Here is a 24,212-nt window from a genome sequence, read left to right as displayed (position 1 = left end):
TATTGGTACTGGTTGATCCCAATCGGATTTAAGCTTCCATAATTTTTGTAACATAAGTTTTGGCTGCATGATGTATGGGCTTAATAAACCAAGTGGGTCAAAAATTTTAAATGCATCCGACATGATGCTTCTCTTTGTAATGGTATTTCTTGAAGGAGGAATATTGATTGGAAAATTTAACATGTCATTATTTGGATTCCAACCTAAGCCTAGAGTACTTGAAGCCTCACTTAACATAAAATTTTCTTGCAAATTTAGATTACAATTCTCAAAAATAGAACACAGATTACTTTTGTATTTACGTAATTTAAAACAACCCTTATTTAATTCTTGTGCAATTGAATTTTGAATATAATTTAGCTCTTCGATATCATTAGAACCAGTTATGAGGTCATCGACATAAAAATCCTTTTGTATAATGTTTTTGATAAGACTATCGTCGCATTCATCTCCTATCTGCCATAGACATCGCGTGCTTAAATAGCTGGCACTTGCGGTACCGTAAGTGACAGTATTTAGCTGCATTGTTTTGATTGGTAAAGACTCATCCTCTCTCCATAAAATCAGCTGTAAATTTCTGTCGTCTGGATTGACCTCTATTTGGCGATACATTTTCTCGATATCTCCGGTCAGCAGGTATTTGTATGTTCTAGCTCGAATTAGTATGGAGAAAAGAGAATCCTGTATGTTAGGTCCAATCATTAGCAAATCATTAATTGAAAAGCCAGAAGAAGAAGAAGCGGAACCATCAAATACGACCCTAAGTTTAGTAGATTCGCTGGATGTTTTAAAGACAGCATGATGGCATAAAAAATAAGAGGGATCTGGTAAAGCAACTGTAGCTTCCGACAGATGGCCTAAACTTTGGTATTCTTTCATGAATTGTATGTATTGAGTTTTCAATGAAATATTTTTTCTAAAACGTTTTTCTAGATTAAACAATCGCCTTTTTGCCAAATTATATGTGTCACCTAGACAATCAGGTGAATCACGTAGTGGAAGCCTGACACTAAACCTGCCAGAAGGAAGCCGTGAAGTGTGAGACCGAAAGTGGTTCTCACAGGCTAATTCTGCTTCGCTTAAAATTGTTTTTTGGGGAAGCTCCTCTAGCTCCCAAAATTTTGTTAGTAAATTGTCGACCTTGCTTTCATTTGGGAGGTTGTCATTGATAACTGAATGATTGCCCACTACTTGTTTAGCTTGATAAGAAATAGGACCACCAATCAACCAACCGAAACTGGAATATTGTAGTATAGGCTTGTTTGCACCTAAAGAAATACGGTCGTTTTTCATGAGTCGCCAGAAGAGATCGGCTCCTATGAGAATATCAATAGGAGCTGGCTGATTGAAATCGGGGTCAGCTAAATGCAAGTGCGATGGTATGTTTAATTGTTGTATGTTTATAGGTGCCTTAGGCAGATTCCCAGTCAGCCTACTAAGCACAAGACAATTTAATTTAGTCTTATAGTTATTGTAAATTGATTTTAATTGGATCACACAGCTTTCTTTGATTTGGTTATCTGAGTGACCGATACCAATGACGTTAATAGAAATTGGATTTGAATTGATTGAAAGTTTTTGTTGAAGAGATTTTGTGATGAAGGACGACTGACTGCCTGAATCCAACAAGGCCCGTACTTTAAGAGGCTCTTTAGTGATTGGATTCAAAATGTATACTTGGGCAGTAGACAATAAAACTTGATTTGAATTTTTGTCTGAAAAGTTTACTACAGTTTCAGAGACCTCGCCAGAGGCACTATTGACCTTTGGTGCGTCAACTGGATGCAATAGAGTATTGTGTCGTTTCTTACACATTTTGCATGGCCCTAATCGACATTCGACTAAAGAGTGACCCTGCCTTAAACAATTAATACATAATTTGTACTTTGAAATATCGTTTAGTTTATCCTCTCTGGATTTAGATATAAATATTTGGCAATCATAAATCCTATGATTTTGATTGCAGACAATACACCTAGACAAAGTGCTATTGTCCTTTTGATTTATAGCAATAAATGAATTTGAAATTGGTCGATCACGCTTAATGTGATGATTATAATGATTATGATTATGGTAATTGACAGGCTTTGAATGTTGCATTTTGCTATTGTTATTTGTTGAAATGTTATTATGAAAACTAGAACCTTGATCATTCTTATTGTGACGCGTACATTCAAGAACATAAGCCCTATCAATCAAAAATTTATTGAATTCAGTTAAACTTGGAATTTCACCTAAACTATTGCGTTGCTCTTCCCATTTAACAAGTGTTTGCGTATCGAGTTTAGATGAAACCAAATGTATAATTAACGTGTCCCAGTGATCAGTAGGTTGACCTAGGTTAGCTAAAGCACGTAAATTTTTTGAAACATGATCGACTAAAGAGCGTAATGAAGTGTCCGATTCGCGGTTTATTTTTTCAATATTGAATAATGATTTAATATGATAATTTACAAGTAATCTTTTATTATTGTAACGTTCATAAAGTAACTGATAAGCGCTATTATAGTTGGCTGCGGAAACCTCAATGTTTGAAATTACCCGAGCTGCATCACCTTCCAAATAAGAAATTAAATAATGAAACTTTTGAATCAATGAAATGCGGCTATTGTTGTGAACTAAATTATTAAAAGTATCTCGAAATTCTAACCAACGGAAGAACGAACCATCAAACTTTGCAATTTGTATTTGCGGCAAGGTTATACAATTTTCATTATTATGATCGCGACCACATTGAGCATCTTGGAATAAGGACTCACGTCGTCTCTTATCCTGTTCTAAATTCTTTAATTCATTTTGTTCTTCAATGATATTTTTTGCCATCGCGGTACATAATATGAAATCTTGCTCAATGCGTTCACGCTCATCGAGCTCTTCGTCTAAATTGTCAGCATTTATCAGTTCAATTTGAGTTTGCAGCTCATCGTATTTAGCGGACAGATTCTCAAAACGACTGAGCTTCAGTGAAAGCTCAGCGACTTCGATACCCGTCAGTTGAGATTGCCTTGTAATCTTGTCTAAATAGTTTTTGAATTTAGTAATTTGTCCTTTTATAGAACTGCGCTTTACAATTAAAACCTTTATCCCGGATTCTTTGTTCATAGTTGATATTGAAGGTTCGGACATTGTGAAAAATATAGATAGAAAGTATTTTATGTAATTATTGAAAATAGAAAACTGTATGAACTAGAATAATACTAAAATTATTTGTATATGAATGATATTAAAGTTATTTGTATTTGTATATGAATATGAACTGGATTAATACTAAAGTTATTTGAATTTAAATTAATTAATTACAAGACACCTCAAAAAAGAAAAGAAAATAAAATGAAATGATGCAAATGTCTTAGCTGAAGCTCCTCAATCGACGACACATAGAAGACCGGCGCGAAGCGGCAAGACAAGATGGCAGAAGCCCCAACCACGTTGGTGCGCTTCATGTACCGCAACGCTGAAATAGTCGGCCACATCGTCTAAGCATCGCACAATAAATAGGATTGAGGCTCAATATTGCCTTTAGAATTGAATTAATTTTGAAATGAATTGAATTAATTTTTGAAATGAATTGAATTATGTTGTTAAGTTAATGTTGTATCAAGTAAGGGAATTATAAAAAGTTAAATGTAATTAAATTGAATTAAGTGTTGTATAAACATTTGTATTATCGTAGTTGTATAAAAAATTTGATGCTGTTGACTCGAAATCTAATATAATAAAATATTAAGTTTAATTTGTATTAAGTAATGGAATTTAGAAAAAGTTAAATGTAATTAAATTGAATGAAGTATTGAATAAACATTTGTATTAATGTATGGAAAACATTTGTATTAGGTGTGAAAAACATTTGTATTAGGTGTGACACCTTGAAGTTAAGAAATAAAAATCTGAAGCGGTTAAACTAGTAATATAAAACATTAAATTTAATTTAAAGTAAATTTGGAAAATAATATGCAAGTAAATTAAAACCTACTGTTATAAAATATTAAATTTAATGTCTTAATGAAAGAAATTTGGAATAAAAAGTTATTGTGAAATATTAATTTTAATGCATGGATGAAAGAAATTTAGAGGTTAAGTTGAAAAATATTATTGTAAATTTGTATTAAATGAAGAAATTCGAACAAGAAATTGAATATAAGAACACATGTTTGTTTAATGTAGTACGGCAATTAAGAAATTAAACCAAAAATAATTGTAAATTTGCAATAGCAGAATGCTAATTTTGAAATATATATGGAAATATGAAAAAAGGAGATATAAATTTAGGAGATTAGGATGGATTAGGATTTAGGATCGGTAATCATGATTGTTAAAAATAAGGAAAAATAATTTGGAAAAAGGTTAGGATCGATTAGGATTGATTAGGATTAGGGTTGGGGATCATGGTTTGGGCACTTATCTTATCATGGTTGCGAGGTGAGGCTTTAGCCGCGTCACTGCTCGATCCAAGATGTCGGCCATGTGTTCCGGTGATCCTGGGTTGATGTTGATTTTGTCTTTTGTTCGGGCGCCAAATGTTTCTTGCATTGCCTTGCTGCTTGTATTTACTAGTTCGTTGTTCGTTGAAGTGGTTGAAAAATGAAAGATATGAGAAATTAAACAATTCTGTATTGCAAATTACAAGATTACGCAAACACTTCGCACGACGAGAAGAAGTAAGGGAAAGAGAGTTTACATGTCAAATCACTGTCTTATATACCCAACGTTCTGTCACATCACTGATTGTCTATTGCACTCACAGTCTATATAGATACTTCACACCGATAACCGATAAATTAAGCATGGATCACACGATGTGAATCGTTATAGAGTTGCACCGCAATGAAAATGTGAGACGTTCCTTAACAATATTAATAAACTATAATAGTACACGTTAGTTCTTTACGAAACACAAATGGAGTACCGCCCTAGGCACCGCTTTAGTTATTAGATTAATTTGCATTCCTTCCTCTTTCACTAGACCCACACTCTAATAAAAGAGATGACCGAAGCGCTCTGGCACGTTGCCAGGGCCCTGTTATATTTCAGGAGATCCTTTTAGATGTTTTATTAATTTAACTTGAAGTTGCTTTCGACACAAGCGTGATCGCAGTTAGTAAACTAAATATACTGCTTAAATACGAACTATATCTGCGAGTAACGTGATTGATAATACATACACAATATTTTTGGGCAATTTTCTTTATCAAGTACATAAAATGACAATGTTAGACCGATTTGGTTACACGTATTAATCGTTTACAATATTTCGAATCAAAAAATAAGAATGGCAGACTAATATTAATAGGCATATTAACTTTTTTTATTTTAAAATATAGAGAAAGAGTCACTGTCAAAAAAACTATCACTTTATTAGCGGCAGTAAGATTGACGCTGATATTTCAGCGTTTCGTTAGAATTTTAATAGACAAGCTTTTAACAAAGTCAAAATGATTTTATATAAATACTAGCTGACCCCGCAAGCATTGTTTTGCCACATATGTTATTAACCCCCTTAATCCCCCCCCCCTCCCTTGTAGCCACACCTGATATGCTCACAAAATTTCATAAAAATTGGTCCAGCCGTTTCGGAGGAGTATTTTAACTAACACTGTGACACAAGAATTTTATATGTAAGATAATTTTAGTAACATCGGATATTTTTTATAAGTTATCACGTTATACAAAACAGAATATTGATATAATATTCCAAATAGGCATATAGGTATAAAGTACTTTGAACATTAACACAAATATTATAACTGTTAACATCACTACAGCCGTGTGGTGTCGGCCGAGTAGAATAGCACCACCACCCCCTTTCTTCCCATAGTGGTCGTAAAAGGCGACCGAAGGATAAACCTGGCCCATAATCATCAGGGTCCTGGAGAAGGAAAACTTCCTTTGAAACCCGGAATGGGTTCTCCGTCAAGCATTCGTGGCATAGCTCTAAAATGCGAAAGAATCCTGCAGCCGAACTAGCTCCACACGTATCGACTCGTCGTTCCTGTGGGCCTAGCCAGTGAGGTCGAGAGAGTGGCGCAAGCTTAGGCAACTCTTCGTTTTCCTGAAGAGTGACCTAGGCGACAGTATCTGTCTGACACTGTTTAATCGTCTGCAATAGACTGACTAAGGTCAATGAATGAATGAATGTAACATCACTACAGCAAAAAATTTATTATTAGTTACATAAATAGCCATTCATTAAGTTAATAACAACAATCATATTTAAGCTTTGTCATCCACACCTGCCACTATACCTGCCACAATACGAGAACCACCATTAAAACTTAAGACGCCTCACGCCGCAGGCTTGTCCGGATACGTAACCGCTGGTAATTTCAAAAGTGCTCAAAAGCTTAGTATAAAAATTTTGGCTATCGAACGGTTAATGTTTGTAATTTAAGAATATTCTTTATATTCATAATTAAAACTCTACATATAGCTAAATACTATCCACCCAAAGAGCAACATTAGAAGATACACTAAAACGGATTTCCCGTCATTTTCCGTTTCTGTCATCGGAACTTATTCATCAACTAAAAGCCAAGATCATCCTAATGCTTCCAGCGCATTCAACGTTTTTTTTTAGTAGCTAACCTTCCGGCTTTCCTACTCATATTACGTTAACTTCACATACATCATAGTATAACAATATATACTTACATATATTTTCATTTAATTTTATTATTAATACTTCTTATTACCTTATCGAATCCAGACTATTACGCACTTACTAAAAACTCGTAAACGAATGTGTAATAAGCGATAGTTATAAATAATAGTTACAGTTTACTTAAAGTGTTAATAAAATTATAATGCCATAATGTGTGGGTACGTTAATAAGCACGGGTCAAAAGCAAAAGATATAAGCAATAACCACCTATATAATCATCAAATTAAGTTTATTACGATTGTCCTTCTAAGGAATTTTTTGTATAACCACGACGAGAATACAATACCACTCGGAAAACTTTATTCACAGATATTTGACTATTTCAAAAATAAGGTTCCATTAGAAAGCGGTTCTGTTATTACTAAATAGAACTTTTTCGTAAAGTTTTCAACAGAATGCTATGTATTTATATAATAATGGTAGCAATAAAAAAAAATCCGCAAAATTTTATCGGTAATTGAAACTTGTCAAAAAAGACGATTAAAGGCGGATTTATATTAGACTGATGTGTCGTGTCGTGTCGCATCAGAACAGAATCGGTATCATACATTTTATATGACAACGTTTACATTTATATGTTGTGTCATGTCGTGATGACGTCTGATGTGTCGCATCAGAACCGATCCCGATTCGCGTCAGGTAAGCGGGTTGCGGGGGGTGCTGAAACGGCGCCATCACGACATGTCAGATTAATGTGAACAATGTTGTGTCTTGACGCATCAGCGTCGCTTGTTTATTTACGTAAATTGTAAAATAATAGTTTATTTGGCTCTTAAAAATGGATGAATTAATTGATATTGTACGACAATATAATGTTATTTATAATATAAAACATAAACAATATAATATATAATATATTTGTCTATTGATTGGATGAATTCAAAATCTTTCTTCCTTTTTTTAAAAGAGTTGCGAGCATTAAAAATTGAATATCTTCTTCAAAATCTGAATCAGGATCCGATGACTCATAGAAGAACATTTCAAACGTTTGACCTTTTCTAGAGCTGCGGCTGTACTGATTCAAAATATCATTCTGATTCGTCAGAACACGACATAATAATGTAAACGCTAGCCATCACGTCACGACACGACACGACACGACACGATAGTCAAATATAAATTCACCTTTATAATTCGATTTAGTAAGAGATAAAATCGGCTCGCTGATCTTTTTTTAATGTTTTAATAACACACTTTTTTGTGTGCTGCCTCACACCTTTTTAGTAGATGTAGCAATTTTGATGATTCGTTTTTTTTATCAAAAGCATTTCCATTTTTTTTTTTATATCTTCAGTAATCGTACGTATATTTTTTGATATTATTGCTTTCTTGTATTCTTTGAGATCGCGATACTATTTGCGTAATACTTCTTTGTATTACACTAAGTACTTGCTACTACTTGTCTACAAATTAAATCAGTAAAAAAATACATCATGCTGCTACATAAAGCAACAAGTTCGTCCCACAGTTGCTACATTAGACTCTATAAGGCCCTGCAGCATTGTTAAAATGTCCCATATTGCGTAAGTGTTACATAATGAAAACAGATTCATTTACAAATCAGGGTTCCTCCTGCTTAGATTATCATATAGATAAGAGAAATGACATATGTGTACTATATTAATACTCTCATAAATTACTTGTAAATAATAGTACGATATTATCTCAGGAAACATTTTTATACGAATTGATAAAAATCTTGGGAGACAAAATTAATTGTAAGAATTAAGTATTCCAAAAAGAAAAAACTGTTGTTAAAAATTTAATACAATAGAAACAAATTACATACACTAAAATTACATTCATCATTAAGTTGTGTCATGTCGAATGATATTCATGGGAACTACTCTAATTACCGAGGAATACATAACTGTTACCTAACCCGACATTTTAGCTATATAATTGACAATTACTATTGGCAAGGTATAACAAGAATGTATAGCTCATACTGCTGCACTCAGCATACTAACAAATATAACTGCATGTTGCAGTACGTCGAACTACATTTGTATTGATTTGTCAACACAATTCATTTTTTTTCTCGTAGTGAAATAAGGATAACATTAATAACCGAAAGATAGGTCCTTTTCAGATAACGTGGTGAATAAAACCGTAGAATGTTTATAATAACGTAAAATTTTATTTTCATTTTCTAAGAGAATTATTATTATCTGCTATCTAGATATATGAATGAAATAGGTAATGGTTTAGCCTTCATAGATATAGGTAACATATGACTTTCACATCATAATTCATGCATTCATCTTGGAGATTAGTCCAATAAGAGTAAATTAGCAACACTAACGATATATTTAAATTATTTGATCACTTCCAGAAGTGCATTATCTACAATATGTCTGCAATGAATCACATGATATCAAAAGTAACACGATAACTGAAACGTTAGAAACGGTAATAAGTGTTCAAACGGCTAGTGCGCTTGAGTTCACAGCTATAATAGGCTTACAACTCAATAGTAATTACAATTGAGACCTAATTTTAATTCACCAGACACGTTTAGATCTAGTTAAATTGGACTAACTATTAAAGTTTTGCCTATTCAGCATAATATGAACTACAGAGCGGATATCATACGAGAATATGGCCGGATTATATCAGAGTTCGGTGATCTATTACCTTTTGTCCCTTGAGACTGTTATTATTAGTAACGGTTATATAATAACCGAATGTGTAATGATCATAAAAGACCGTACTTCTTTCACCCACAAACCCAAAAGGAAGTAATAAATATGGAAGTATGTCGTGGAAAAGTCAAATTGGTACCTCGCTATTGATAATAGCTTACATTTAATGCACTATAACCGTTCCGTGGGATTTGCATCACATTCCTCACTGACCGATAGCTAAAGGCGGAATAATACCTTCAGCATGGGGAATTGTAGACTATCATTGCATGAGTAAGGGCTAGTACAATGATTGCATATTAAACCAGCAGTCGGCTTCGGAGCGTTATCTTGGAACGTGCACAACATTTGTACAACTTTTATGTTGATTTATACAAATTTGGGGATTTAAGAACACTTAACATATATAAAGAAGATACACTAAACGCATTATTTCTTTTTATCTTCTTTTGTCTTGGCGAAAAATATCACTAGGAGAAACTATGCAGAATAATAATACATTATAAACGAATTTTTGCGAATTGGGCCCTATACTAAAAATAAATTATTCAGTTTTTTTTCTGTTTTTTTTCAATCGCAGTCTTTTATTTTATTTCTTTATCTCAATAATTTTAAATTAATTAAAGTAGATGATAAAGTTCGAAGCTATCATACGTTTTGATAATATTTTCCTCGTTTCCGTCATTGTACGATGCAAGTTGCCTTATTTAGTTATTACTCTTTACGTCTGTATCTAGAAACAGCCATTTGATCATTGATTCGACACGCGCCTCCTTTAGCAATATTGACCTCGTTAAAACTTGTGATAGAGAAGTTTGCTATTACAGTAGACCTAATTAAAGATATCAATTTTAAATACAGATTAATGCAAACTATATCAATAAGTTTAAATTATGAAATAAATTTTACTAAAAATAAATTCAACAAAAACTAATTGACCACAATAGCTTCTCTCTTTAACTTAAAGAATGGCGAAATATCATCACGTTGATTAAAAACGGTAACTTTTAATTTAGTTCTCTAACAGAGTCATTTGTAGGCTCACTAAAGATCCCTTGGTAGCTTTTTCTAAACGAATTGAATGTTCAGTTGCCGTTACGTGTTTGTGCTACACTAATAATGGTGATATGTAACATAGGCACCATTGAAATTTAAAAGCAAAGACAACAAACGCAACAAAAAACATTTCTTATTTAATATATGTAATAAATTTAAAATAACGTAGACAACGGAGATACAGTTAAAAGCAAGTAAATACGGATAATTAGCATGAGAATCAAGATAACCGCTGAACTAGTTACATTATTCATTACTTCGACTGATTCTAAGGCTCTTGTAACACTAAAAGCTTACGATTTTGTAATATATCAAAGAATTATTAATAAATACACCGAATATGGTATCGTACTTGTCTCGTTTACTTAATAGTAAATTATTTATTGCTGAAACAGATCTAATTGAATTTGAAAAGCCTTCTAATCAATAACCAGTAACCACAATATTATGACTTGACAGGTTTTAGCAAACAGTAGAGACCATGACAAGGCGATTTCCTAGCAAGGCATTAAAGTAAATCTTGATATATTACTCAATTATTAACGTATATGTTGATGCGTTTGTTTGGAAGACCCAAGCCAATATCTTTAGATCACCTTCAACACTTTTAACTTTCTTATTCAAACGATTTTCATCAAAAATAAAATACAAGTAGATAATATAAAAGACAAAGGAATACTAATTATACATTAACTATTAATAGTTAGCAACTTAACAAGTTAACTCATAGACAGTAATTACAAGACGATCGTACTTCCAACACTAAATAGTCTTCGCAAAACTGTACATGTCCTCCTAGAAACACGATTGTTAAGGTTAAAAGGGGAAAGCAAGTTTCAGTCATTATCTTTGGGATATATATAATATGCGAAATAAATGGTAAACGATTTTTAAATACAAGATGTAAGAGCGATGCGTTTAAATATATTACTATTATAAGTTTAATAAAATGTGAGACCTTCAATTAGTTGACGTAATTTTAGAGTATTCATATTGAGATCTTTTTGCAGTTTGTGCAGTCCTTGGGGTCTCCCTACCGTGCCTCGGAGAGCACGTTAAACCATCGGTCCCGGTTGTTATCATGTACACCTGATAGCGATCGTTACTCATAGTAGGGTATATATACGCCAACCAGCATTGGAGCAGCATGGTGGATTAAGCTCTGATCCTTCTCCTACATGGGGTAGGAGGCCTATGCCCAGTAATGGGATATTACAGGCTGAAGCGTTATATTGAGATCTTTACATTTCAGATGACTGATTAAAACTGAGGTTGCTGTAACAAGACAAGACAAGTTGTTTTATATTAATAATGTCGGGCAAATCATCGCATGTTTCGAGCTTTTATATCGCTTTATATAGTCTACATGTGGTTAGAATTTTATATATTACATAACACATAATATTGTAATAACTGCTTAAACAAGAATAAGGTAACAGGGTATATAAAAATTATTATTTGTATATATATATACCTTATTCTTATTTATTACAGTTCTTTATCCGAATTAAAATTACCAGGTTAAGAATATTGCGCTTATAATTTATAAATTCATCAAATGAAACCAGTTTCGGGGTTCCGGAAATATCCACAACAGGCATACAACCGTCCGAGCAACTACAAATATCTGTACCTATCTATCATAGAGAGCGGTCAAGCGGTGTCTCTTGGAGTTGAGTCAGTAATTTTTATCCACATATCTAACAGCAACAAAAATATTGTAGTTATGATATAAGATTTAGTAATAGTAATGATCATAGAACAAGACTTCAAGACACAAAAGAGAGAAGTGCATAAATGTGTGTGCTTTTACTTTGTATATATAGGTATATACATGTTTGTGTGCAACATTAAGTGGAAATAAGGTATTTCAAATACAAATTTAAGAAAAACAATTTAAGTTCACTCAGAAAATCAAGGTGTGTCCGATATCATTATTATAAAAATGTTCTCACACAAGTATTGCATGTTTACACAGCTGTATGATTTTCTATCGTTTGTCTAACGATTGTTTCGCCATCTAAAAGAGGGCAAGAGGGCAACCTAAAACAAACTGTTTTTCGGCCTTTAAACAGAACATTATCATAAATAATAGGTAGTTGAAATACATGCCTATTTGCGACAAAACACGTTACACATACAAGGTTCTAGTTTATTCAAACGGAATGTTCCAATTTCAAAAAGACTAAGAATTTTTCAAACATTATTGTAAAATTTGTTACTAATACAAGCTTTTATTTATAACATATTAGTGAACTTTATATGTAATGCGCCCCCTTTTTCTTTATTGACATACATCATTATTTGACGGCCTTACAGAAGATCATTAGTAACACGACCATAATACCAAATATGTACATATGACATCGATTTTATTACCAGTGCCAAAACCGAGAGCCATAAAAACAACCAATCAATAAATAGATGTTAAATACTACTTTTGAACTACATCTATCAATAATCCGAAAACTTCTTCAGGAAGTATTGATTTTCATAAAAAAACATCATCTTAATAACCAAAAGTGTCAATGATTTAATGACAATAATGGAGAATACTCTTCGTGTCATAGTGATTCATAATGATATTAAAACAAAAAAGTTTCCTACCCGTGGCGCTCATCTAACAGAGAACTCGTGACGAGCATGATAATTATAGACGTAACGTGTTAGATTTTTATTATGAACATTGTTTTTTTTTTTCTTACGGAACTAGCCGTCTTTAATTTATTACACGCCTAATTTCGAAAGCCATTAAGCGCTGTATTATTATATTATATTATTCTACGGACATTTAAACTTACGTAAAATGTATACTAATAGATAAACTTGTAAATAAATCATTTTTCAACAGACTGTCCAAATGTATAATCGTAAGTGGTAGACTAATTATCACTACTCCAATCTCGAGAGTATGCGCCCCCTGATTCTGATTGCTACTTTTTATACACTGTAATAACATTGAACGATACCGTAAACTATTATTAACGTCTAACTTCACCATTTTTCAAATTGATTTAGCCTGAACTATAACAGAATTTTAAATGTAGATCAAAGAAAACTAAAACAGAATGAAAGCGTTGGCTAGAACGAGATAAATAGGACTCCTTTTTCAGAACTGTCAATTTAAAATATATAAGGAATCAACAGAACTTGAATCCTACCACTACTTCTAGGATATCTTATTACACTATACAAAAAAACACTGTTTAAGATGAAAAGAAATATTTCAAGCATCACACAAAAGTTAATACAGGCCCAAACCAAAACTGTCTCTCAAAACAAAGTCTAGAAAACAAAGAGGAGTTGATAAGTACCAACAAATACAAATGGACTATACTCAACGAGCTTGTCCTTTAAATTGATATAAGGCTAGCCTTGTTCATTATTAGTGATATTTGAATAAGGCATAAATTGTATGCGATCTACTTTCTCTGTCATGTCGTGACAATTTCGCACTTTCTGCTGTCAAGTTACAGTTCGACTCCTAATTTACCAAGTCCGTTATGAAATATTAAGTACTTGTCAAGTGATATTTTCAGAGAAACTAGAAATCGCTAATGAATTACTAGTGATACGTTAAACCTGCCTATCAATGGACAATTAACACATCGACACTGTAACTGAGGTAGGGAACAGCAGGAAATTTCCTGCTCAAAACATGGAGCGGCCCGACTGGGGTGGTCTACACACAGTAGGAACACAACACTGCTTGAAATCAGTGCTGTGTTCTTGTTGGTGAGTAAGGTGACCAGAGCTCCTGGGGGGCAATTGGCGATAGGGTTGGCAAAACGCTTGCGATGCTTCTAGTGTTGTCTATAAGCTACGGTAATCGTTTACCATCAGGTGAGCCGTACGCTTGTTTGCCAAACTAGTTGTATAAAAAAAGACACTCGATGTGGTTCTCGATTTCCTCTGCATTTTTGTAATTGCCTTTGCTAAAGTAACATTGATATACATACAGTACATAAAACAGCTTACAGTTTTATAGTATAGGATTATTCATTAACATTTAGCACACAAGAAAACCTTTTAATATAAAATTTAATAAGACAAGTAACTACCAAAATAAGCATGTTTAAATATGTGAATGAACAGATTCAAATCTAGACTTATATGATAACATGTTCTTACTGCCTGACTTATAATCGCAGAGCCTACGGACGCTGGACACTTGAAATTTTGCTACATAAGTAGCTCTATCGCCTAATTAGGAAGAATTTTTGAAATTTCGACCTACCTACAAATTCTTATTTGAGGAAAATAATAAAAATTAATTTTTTTTAACAAACTAAAACTTTATTAGTGCAGTTTTTAATTGGAAATAAATGAATACGGTTTCATCGTTTTTGCAAATAACAGGGATAATATGAAATAAGGTTGATACTTGGTATTAAATATCTGAGATTTTTACAATTCTAAATACAAGACTTGAGTGGTTTCTATTTATTTAATGTAGCCATTATTAGATGATTACCAAATTAACATTACTATGTACTGCCAAGTAACTGAAGACAGAACCGCAGGGCACAACTCTATTATATTAATAATACATTATTCTACTGTTGTCTAAATAGACTAATTTAAAATAATCGAAAAATCTAACCAATACGAAAAACAACAAACTTTAGACCACACGACTGATGTAAAACTTCTTTACAAATAGACCTGCACTATGTCTTAGATATACGAAACGTAGCTGGCTTTGAGAGAAAAAGAGAAAGGAAATGTGTCCCGATCACACTTTTCGTAACGATCTTGTCATTCACCAGCTTACTCCCCAAGACAAGCGTGCGTATAGAAGTTTTACTTTAAAAATCAACACAATTACATCTTATCACATCTAAATATAGTCACGTGTATTTACAAAATAAACACTTGAAATACCAAATTTATGCCAGACTCCCGCGGAGGCACGTCAACCGTTTGTAAAGCATTAAGTGTATCTTTTTGTTTACTTACGAGTAACTACGATTCTCTTGTTGATTCATCTGTTATGTCGTCCGCGTTACGATATTTAACTCTGCTGGATGTTACCCAATAGCGGACACGTGAAATAATTACACTTTCGTTTGTCGATCTCTAAAACAAAGTCGACGCATTACCATCACTATTTAAACTTTTATACTGAGAATTAAATAGCATCGTATAACCAACGAACACTGGCTAAAATTTTGTCATTGATAATATTATTATATTTGCGGAATTCCACAGTTCACAACATATCTTAACCAGGAAATATAAATTACAGCTTAGCAAGTTCAGTTAAAATCTATGTACATATTGATTAGATTGCGCATACGTACATAGCGGGTGATTTGCCTAGCAATTTTAAAATCCTATAAAAAATCTTTAAATATATCTAGTAGGTAACTGCGGTACTCTGTTTAATCATTGCATAAAATAGTATAAAACAAAGTCGCTTCCCGTTGTCTGTATGCTTAGATCTTTAAAAATACGCAATGGATTTTGATGCGGTTTTTTTTTTAATAAATAGAGTGATTACAAAGAAAGGTTTATAATAATAATAATAATAATAAATTCTTTATTGAACAAACAGTAGTAACTAAAAAAAAAGATGTACAAAGGCGATGTTATCGCTCTAGTGCGATTTCTTCCGGATAACCTTTGGGCACAGGAGACGATATAGTAGTGGCGGATAGGAAGTGTTACAGGATGAATAAAAATATTTTATGATAGATTCAATAATACATACGCATACACATATACAAATATCCATACATAAATAATCATAAATACATACAAGTATCCATACATAAATAATCAAGATAGTATAATATACGTTTATAAATGTAAAATATATATTGATATAAAATATGTATGTTTAAATTGTTAAAATTATTATATGTTAAGGGACATATAATACTTCTTTAGGCGTATGTGTATGTATAATACATGAATAATATAGTAGAGGAACACTGATAGTTATTGCAACTGAGCGAAGCCGGGGTGGGTCGCTAGTATTAAATAAATTATACTCTCTAGAGATAAGTAACTAAATTTCTAGTTCACTGATTAACTCTTTCGGAGTATCTAAATTAGACAAATATTGTATTTCATCTTCGGTTTCGTCATGGGAAGTATCAATTCATTCGCACGTCACCTTGACTAATTGAAAAATTGAGAAACTTCACCATTCGTAAAAGTAACTGTGAAGGGCTTGGGTATAATAAACAAAATTCAATAAATAAAGTAATTACTTATAAACATCGATCACGGTTAATAACAGCTAAATCATTTTATAATTTAGCATTTAATTATTTTAACACTTAATAAATAAAACAATGAAGTCACTTTTTTAGACAGAACTTTAAATTTAATTATAAACGCAAATATTTCTAATACAACGTTGTTGTCGATTAATTAAATTCATTTTTTACCACGAAGTACGCTTTAAGTTCGTACAACAGTCATTTTAGACTTCCTTTTTAAATAGATATTGCTTATTTTTATATTTCCTTTAATCACAATTATATTTTCTTACGTCCATATACAGTATATCAATGTATATCACCTTTTTAACCGACTTAAAAAAATAGGCGGTTACTCAATTCGACCGAATATATATATATTATATAACTTCGTTCGAAGGGAATCGAGGGGAACCCTCGAAAATCGCAGTGAAGACTAGTGCGCTTGTTAATTTTTTTCGTCTACTTACGTTGTATTACTTATCGATGTAATTGAAGTCGGTTTTTTTCGTTTGCTAACAAACACAATTATAAACTAAAAATGTTAGCCTAATAACACATAAACATTCCGCTAAAGAACTATCTAAAAATACCATATAAGTGAACTTTAGATTAGTGGACTTGATTCTCATGATTTACATAGGAATAGCCCGTCGACCCTTTAAAGGAGATCTCTAGAAAGGCGGAAAAACGAGATACATCAGATTACGATGACATCAAGACGAAACATTGCAAACTAAGTTTAATAAAAGCACCGCTTAAAATTGCATAATAAGTCTTTTCTTTGTTTTAAATTACGTTCAAGTAGACAAGGTAATTATAATTTTCTTTGCACTAATGACACATAATTTACATTTGACAACGAAGCGATAACACAGCGTCTTTAGTTCAACCAACACAAACTCTGGCAAACAATTGTATAGGGCCTATACATAAACATCTGTATGACATTTAGTATAGGGCTGACAATAGTCATGTCGTAGCCATAGAGATGTTTGCCTTGGTCTGGGCTCTCGTGCTTATGTTTATTGTGTTTTCGGACACAGGAGTAAATCCTAGGTGGAACTATTAAGTATATGGCGTTTATTTATTGTTTTCATTTAACAAAAAAACTATACATATTTGAAAGCTAAATAAAATTAATCATTTCGGCAATCTACTTACAAAACACTCTTATATTTGAAACTTAGCCTTCAGGAAAAGATGACTTACGAAATTGAAGAAAAAATTGATTCGATATAAACATATCAGTTCACTAAAATTGGACATTAGCTCATTAAATCAAATAATTTAAGACAAGCGTCATCAAATTACAAATTACAAATCACAAATCACAAATAACCAATGTAATAAGAATTTAGTTAACAATAATTTATTTTAAAGGTTATAAAAACGTGAAAAAACAACGCTGTTATTCTCCTTCACTTTACAAATGAAAAACATTTCATTCTTAGCGGGGCGTCTTTTAAATCGGTTGCTTAATAAAAGAGTACGTGAGTAACAGCCCCAAAACACCTTTTACTGAATGAGTTACCCCTATGTAAGATCGAACCCTTATGTCACAAATAATTTATAATACGTAAACATGCAATAACAGGCAGCGTGCAGGAACTACGTACAAAATCAAATGTTATTATAAGCATGACGATGATTTAAAAATATTTTCTGTAGTTTTTAAATATGTCGCAGCCAACTGCTTATAATAATAGCTTTTAAAAGGGCTGGTTAGACTTTTCTTACACAGTTAGTTGCCTAAATTAAGAGTGGGTCTCAAAACAACTTCTAGCGGTATATAGGTACATATAAACATATATATGCAACACAACGATAACAAGTTAAAAGGCTATTTCGATCACTTCTGAATCATATATTATATTAAAAGTAACTTATTGATGCCAATATTTAACTTAGAAATGAATTTAAAAAACGAAATAAGTAATGTACCTATACTTTTATGAAAATTTCATAAAATATGTAAAAACTATTATAACATTATAAATATAGATCGCTAAATTAAGTTATCTAAAATCGACGAAACAGCTTTCGACGAAACGATAAACGATAGTAAAACTAACAAGTCGGTTCAGAGTAAAAGCTAACAATACAAATACACAAACAATCAAATTACAGATTAAGCAAATTCCCGCGCCATTGAATCAAGTTCAATTTCAAACAGTGGGATGTGTTTCTAGTGATTGCGAGATATTGGTTACGAAAGATACTAACGGATAACGGAGTTAAATTGATGTATATTATACCTCAAAAATGGCCTTTTATTAAATTTCAAATATTCAATGTGATTTGAGTATTAATAAGCCTATATAAATAATTCTTGTTTGTACACAAATATTTTCAAAAAGAAATATTGGTATATGAAAGTCGATTCGTCGTATATTGAAAGAGAGGGATCTAATTACACAATTGATAAACCTTTCTTAAAACATTTTTTTTTAAATTATATTATATGTATGAACAATTATTCAATAAATATTTCACTAATTAATTTAATAGTTTTAATAACGGCTCTTTGAAAACAAATAAAAATTGTATTCTAAATTTAAAAATTATAATTCTAAAATTGAATTAGTACGAAAGTGTTACAAAACAGCGTCCGTCGATCATCGTAGATACATGTGAAGTTGTATCAAGACATCATGAGATGAAAACAATCAGCTAAGCCTTGAGACTTCACATGACATTGCGTGCAGCAATTACTGCAATGGCCAACCCAGCTGAGCGTGAGTCAACGTTTTATTGATTGATCCGAGATGAAACTTTTGTTTAACACGCATTCTTCGCCATAATTATTTGCTTATTTATTTTTTTAGTTACAACAGCGACGACTATGAATAGTATTGCATATACCTAATAATCAATTAAAGGTTTTATTTTTTTACTCGATGAGCCTATTTTCTATTTTCCAATTTAACGAGCAAACTTATGTAAACTTCACCTTTCTAGGTTATAATGTAAACTAAACATAATTTTCAACAACTTTTTTGACATAGCTACTTTTTCTGTTCCATCCTTATTGAACGTTGAGTTCATTAACGTACCTAATCATGTCAACTAAACGTTAAGAGTGTCATAAAATATATTTTTGGATTAATAGTAGTTACCTTTTATGTAGATCATACAACGTGAATTATTAAATTTATTTTTAACATTTGTAATCATACAATAATTACACTGTAAATAAATAGCAATTAACGGTTCCGTTACTATTAACAGTGACAAAATTAAATAGCTTTTGGTGCGGATTTTATGTGGAGTAACTAATTGATTTTCATGAACGGCACTTTTCTCTACGCATTTGAGTGAAACAATTGAAAAAACTGGGCCACAAAAAAATTATAAAACCCTATTTGGAGTTATCAATAAGCATTAACGTTTAGATATTATTTATTCAGTTTTAAGTTAAAAGTACCAAAGTTATTTTTAAGTAATTACTTGGATTTATTGATATATCTTTATTTCGAATTACATATCACAAACGTACATTTGAACTTGAACTTATAAAGTTTTAAAAATATTTCGTACTATCTTTTAACCAAGGCTTCGCTGGCGTTTAATTTTCTTTTTAAATAAAAAAGTATCCTATGTTACCTCCAATATGAATCTCAAAGAATATGAGTACAAAGTTTCATGGTGATCGTTTAAGTAGTTTTCGCGTGGAAGCATAACAAACAAACTTATATTCACATTTATATTACACATTACATAATTTACATAAAATATTCAAGCACTCAATCTATCGAAAAACGAATTTTGCGCTCTTAAGAACGGATTACTAGACTTCGATATAAATTTATGAATATACAGTATTAGAAGGATAAACTAAAATAATCGTAACGTTTACATAGTTTATCTGTGTTTGATAATAAAGATACATAATTATAATACGCGTTACAAGATAAAAATATTTGGGTAATGTTTAAGTACCTTCAACGCATAGCATACACCAAACCATAATTAAGATGATTTAAAGGTCCCATGTTTTATTTTAGACTAGCTTTCGATTTTTGCTACTCAATTTTTCTCCGTTTTAAATATAGCCTGAATTACTCGAGCGACAATGTACAGTTCTACTGGTGAAAAAAACGAGTGGGCTTTGGACCACACGACTTGCTCCGTTTGCCTCGCCCGATCACACTTTTCGTAATGCTCTCGTCACGCTTTCACCAGCTTATTCCCCAAGTCAAGCGTGTGTAAAGAAGTTTTACTTAAAAAATTCAATCTTTCCTCTTCATAATAAATAAATAAATAAATAAATAAATAAATAATAAATAAATAATAATAGAAGAACGTAGTAGTAAGTAGATACATATAGATGTGTCAAAATGACAAACGTAACGTAAGATTTTAAATATGGAATCTGGTTTATGGAAAGTGAGTGTAATACCTTATCCCATCTGTAAAGAGGCGTCGGAAGCCCTTTGTCCAAAAATACTTCAGGCATAAGTTTAAGAAGGCGAAGACGTCTTCAATCACGTATTTATAGATCAATCAGTTCCAGAATTAAATGGTGATTAACAGCGATTTCACAGAAACGCGCTTTCCTATTTTACACCGAAGTTAAAATAGTAACATGTCGTAATTTCGTTGTAGGAAGTGTGCTAAACATTAAACTAGCGCCATCATATATCTTTTTACGGGATAACATAAAAATAAATGTGACCAATGGTGGCGACTTTTAAATTTTAATCGTATCTGTAGATATTTCATGAAAAACATAAAACCCAAAAATATCTATCCCAGATTAGACAAGTTACTAAAGCTTACAAATTACAAATTGTACGAATAATACGAATAACGTTATTTTACTTTAATACCCGAGGAGAGTATAATTTTAACATTCTATGTATGTATGTTCATCTGTTACCTCATATCTCCCAAACTCATATGTAGACAAATGAGGTATCATCCGCTGGTGTGGTGGTGGCTATGTGGTGTCACATTATATTGAACGCGGCGTGGCGCCCTCTAAAGTAACGTACGATAAATTTTTTTTCGCAGTCAGATTTTATTTTTCAACTTTCTTTTTATCTTTTTATAAATGCTTACAAAATTATTTTTTAAAAATTTCTTACCAATCAAAGAGAAAGTGCAAATATCAAGATTGCGAAATCATTACCTTCTCCCAAAATGTTGTAATATATACAAGATGTACAAAGTTACAGTTACTTATAAAAAATCTAGTATTTAAGAAACAAAATTAATCATTAGACCGATGAAACTCTAGTTCAGGGTTCCGTACCGAAAAAAAACGAAACCCTTCGGATCACTTTGTTGTCCGTCTGTCTGTCAAGACCCTTTTTCTTAGGAATGTGTAAAGGTTTCAAGCTGAAATTCATATCAGATACTCTGATCTACTGTCCCTTGGAGCTGTGAAAAAATCAAACTTCTAAGCCAACGTAATCAAAAGACAGCCGTTTATGCTGCAAATTTTAACCTTTTGACCGCCACGCCTCAAAACCATTCCCGTGCCCTGTACGCCAAGGCATAAAATAAACAAAAATACCTACGAAAAATATAGTGCTGCCAAGAGTCGTTATCGAGTACCACACAGTGACTTGTTTTTGCTGGTTTTTATGCAATAAATGACTACTTATATAATCTAGGAAGGTTTATTTTTTAATATTTTTCTTGTGTTATCTTGCACTCGTTATATATACTTACAACAACATAAATAAAAAACAAACATTACAAAAATAATAGTAGTAAAGCACAACACTATTTTCCATCGCCATGACGTCATTGTCACGACTGGACGACTACGGCGCAGCTGACCTACGGTTAAGAAACTCTCTTTAGAGACGTGCTGTGTCGCACGCAAGGAAGCCGCAGGCTATATATCGATTTCGAATCGAATCGATATATACATGAAAAGTAATATAATATAATTAACCGAATTCAAATTTGTAATTTTTTAACCGACTTCAAAAAAGGAGGAGGTTACTCAATTCGACCGATTCGATATATATTTTATATTTTTTTATTTATGTTCGGGGATAACTTTGTCGTTTATGAAACGATTTTGATAATTCTTTTTTGTTGGAAAGGAGATAACCCCGGTATAGTACCATGCTAAGGAAACCAGGATTTTATAATGAGATCTCGAAAATCTGCATAACTTTTACTGGGTGCACCGATTTTGATGATTTTTAATTTAATCGAAAGCCGATGTTTATCATGTAGTCACATTTAAATTTCATCCGAACCCGATTACAACTTTTTGATTGATCTTTGATAATGCGTATTTTCTTGACTATTTTTTCGTCTACCTACGTTGTATTACTTGTATGTTGTATAAAAATTATCAAAATCGGTGCACCCAGTAAAAAGTTATTACGGATTTTCAAGAGTCCCTCTATTTCTCTGGGATCCCATCATCAGATCCTGGTTTCCTGGTTGGTACCAAACTAGGGATATTTTCTTTCCAATAAAAAAAGAATTATTAAAATCGGTACATCCAGTAGAAAGTTATGCGGTATAATACAACGTAAGTCGACGAAAAAAGCGTCAAGTAAAAACGCCTTATTAGATATAACTCGAAAAGTAGTTTTTAGATCTCAAATAAATTTAAATGGGACCAAATGACACACACCACCTTTCGATTAAAAAAAATTGTCGAAATCGGTCCACCCAGTCAAAAGTCCTGAAGTAACATACATAAAAAAAAATACAGTCGAATTGAGAACCTCCTCCTTTTTTGGAAGTCGGTTAAAAATGGAATATTTTTCTATTCACAGTTCCATCGTTGTCACGCCGCCATATTTCACTACGTCCTCGATTGACGCAGGACGCGCTGTAATTGGTCGAAGCGTTACCACACGAATTAGTTTAGAATTCAAATTTTTATCGACACTATTCCATAGTGCCCCGTGTTCCATTGTTCCCCAACTCAGTAGTTGATCCGATGAAGCAAATTAATATAATCGGTGCGGTCGATGCCAGCCTTAGTTTAAAAGAAATATTTACATGCGTTAAATGTTTTTTTGCTTAGGTAGCAAATAGTACTAAAACAGTACTGAGTAAGTAGCAATATTTCAAATCAAATATTCACGATACACGACACGACATGGGTCTTAGAAAAAAAGCTTTTATGAGAGTGGGGGTTAGAGATGATATTGATGCTGCCAGATGATTTTGAGAATGAGAAAGAAAATCGTAATTTCGCTCTTAACCTTAGATAAAAAAAATCAAAAAAAAATATTTTTTTAATTGGTAATTGTATATTATTAAAATTATCGACGCCTTCCAAAATGCGACGATGTTCTAAGGTATCGCTCGTCTTGCACTTCACTAGTTTTCTCGCTATTCGCTTATGACGTCATCAGCGTGTCGTCTATACTTGACAACGGCGTCAAGAGAACGGATTAATGACTACGCGCTAGAGATGCGCCAGATTTGAGATATCAGATTTATTATGGCGATTTGATTGATTTTAGCTGATTTGATTTTTTATTCATTTGCTATTTATGCCTTAGCTGATGATAGTTTTATGTTTTTTACCTTTTGTTTTATTCAAATATCAAATTATTTATAGAAAATATAACACGTTTGAGTTGAATTTTGAAGAGCTAATTGCAAAAATGATGATTTTATTTAAAGTGCAATAAAGAATATATAAATCATCTATAC

The 24,212-nt window shown here is 32.2% G+C and overlaps 1 long non-coding RNA gene across 1 annotated transcript; it reads left to right on the top strand.

Annotated features, from left to right (window-relative positions):
- Positions 1-4,310: 4,310 nt before the first annotated feature.
- On the top strand, positions 4,311-14,221 carry LOC123664113. The gene is made up of 3 exons (XR_006744774.1): positions 4,311-4,869; positions 5,328-5,334; positions 14,208-14,221. It is a non-coding gene; the product is annotated as an uncharacterized LOC123664113 (long non-coding RNA).
- The last annotated feature ends 9,991 nt before the right edge of the window (positions 14,222-24,212 follow it).

This window comes from Melitaea cinxia, chromosome 21 (assembly GCF_905220565.1).
Source record: "Melitaea cinxia chromosome 21, ilMelCinx1.1, whole genome shotgun sequence".
In the NCBI taxonomy this organism is placed as follows: Eukaryota; Metazoa; Arthropoda; class Insecta; order Lepidoptera; family Nymphalidae; genus Melitaea; species Melitaea cinxia.
Note: the sequence above shows the minus strand (reverse complement) of the source record. Positions and strands in the feature narration are given on the sequence as shown.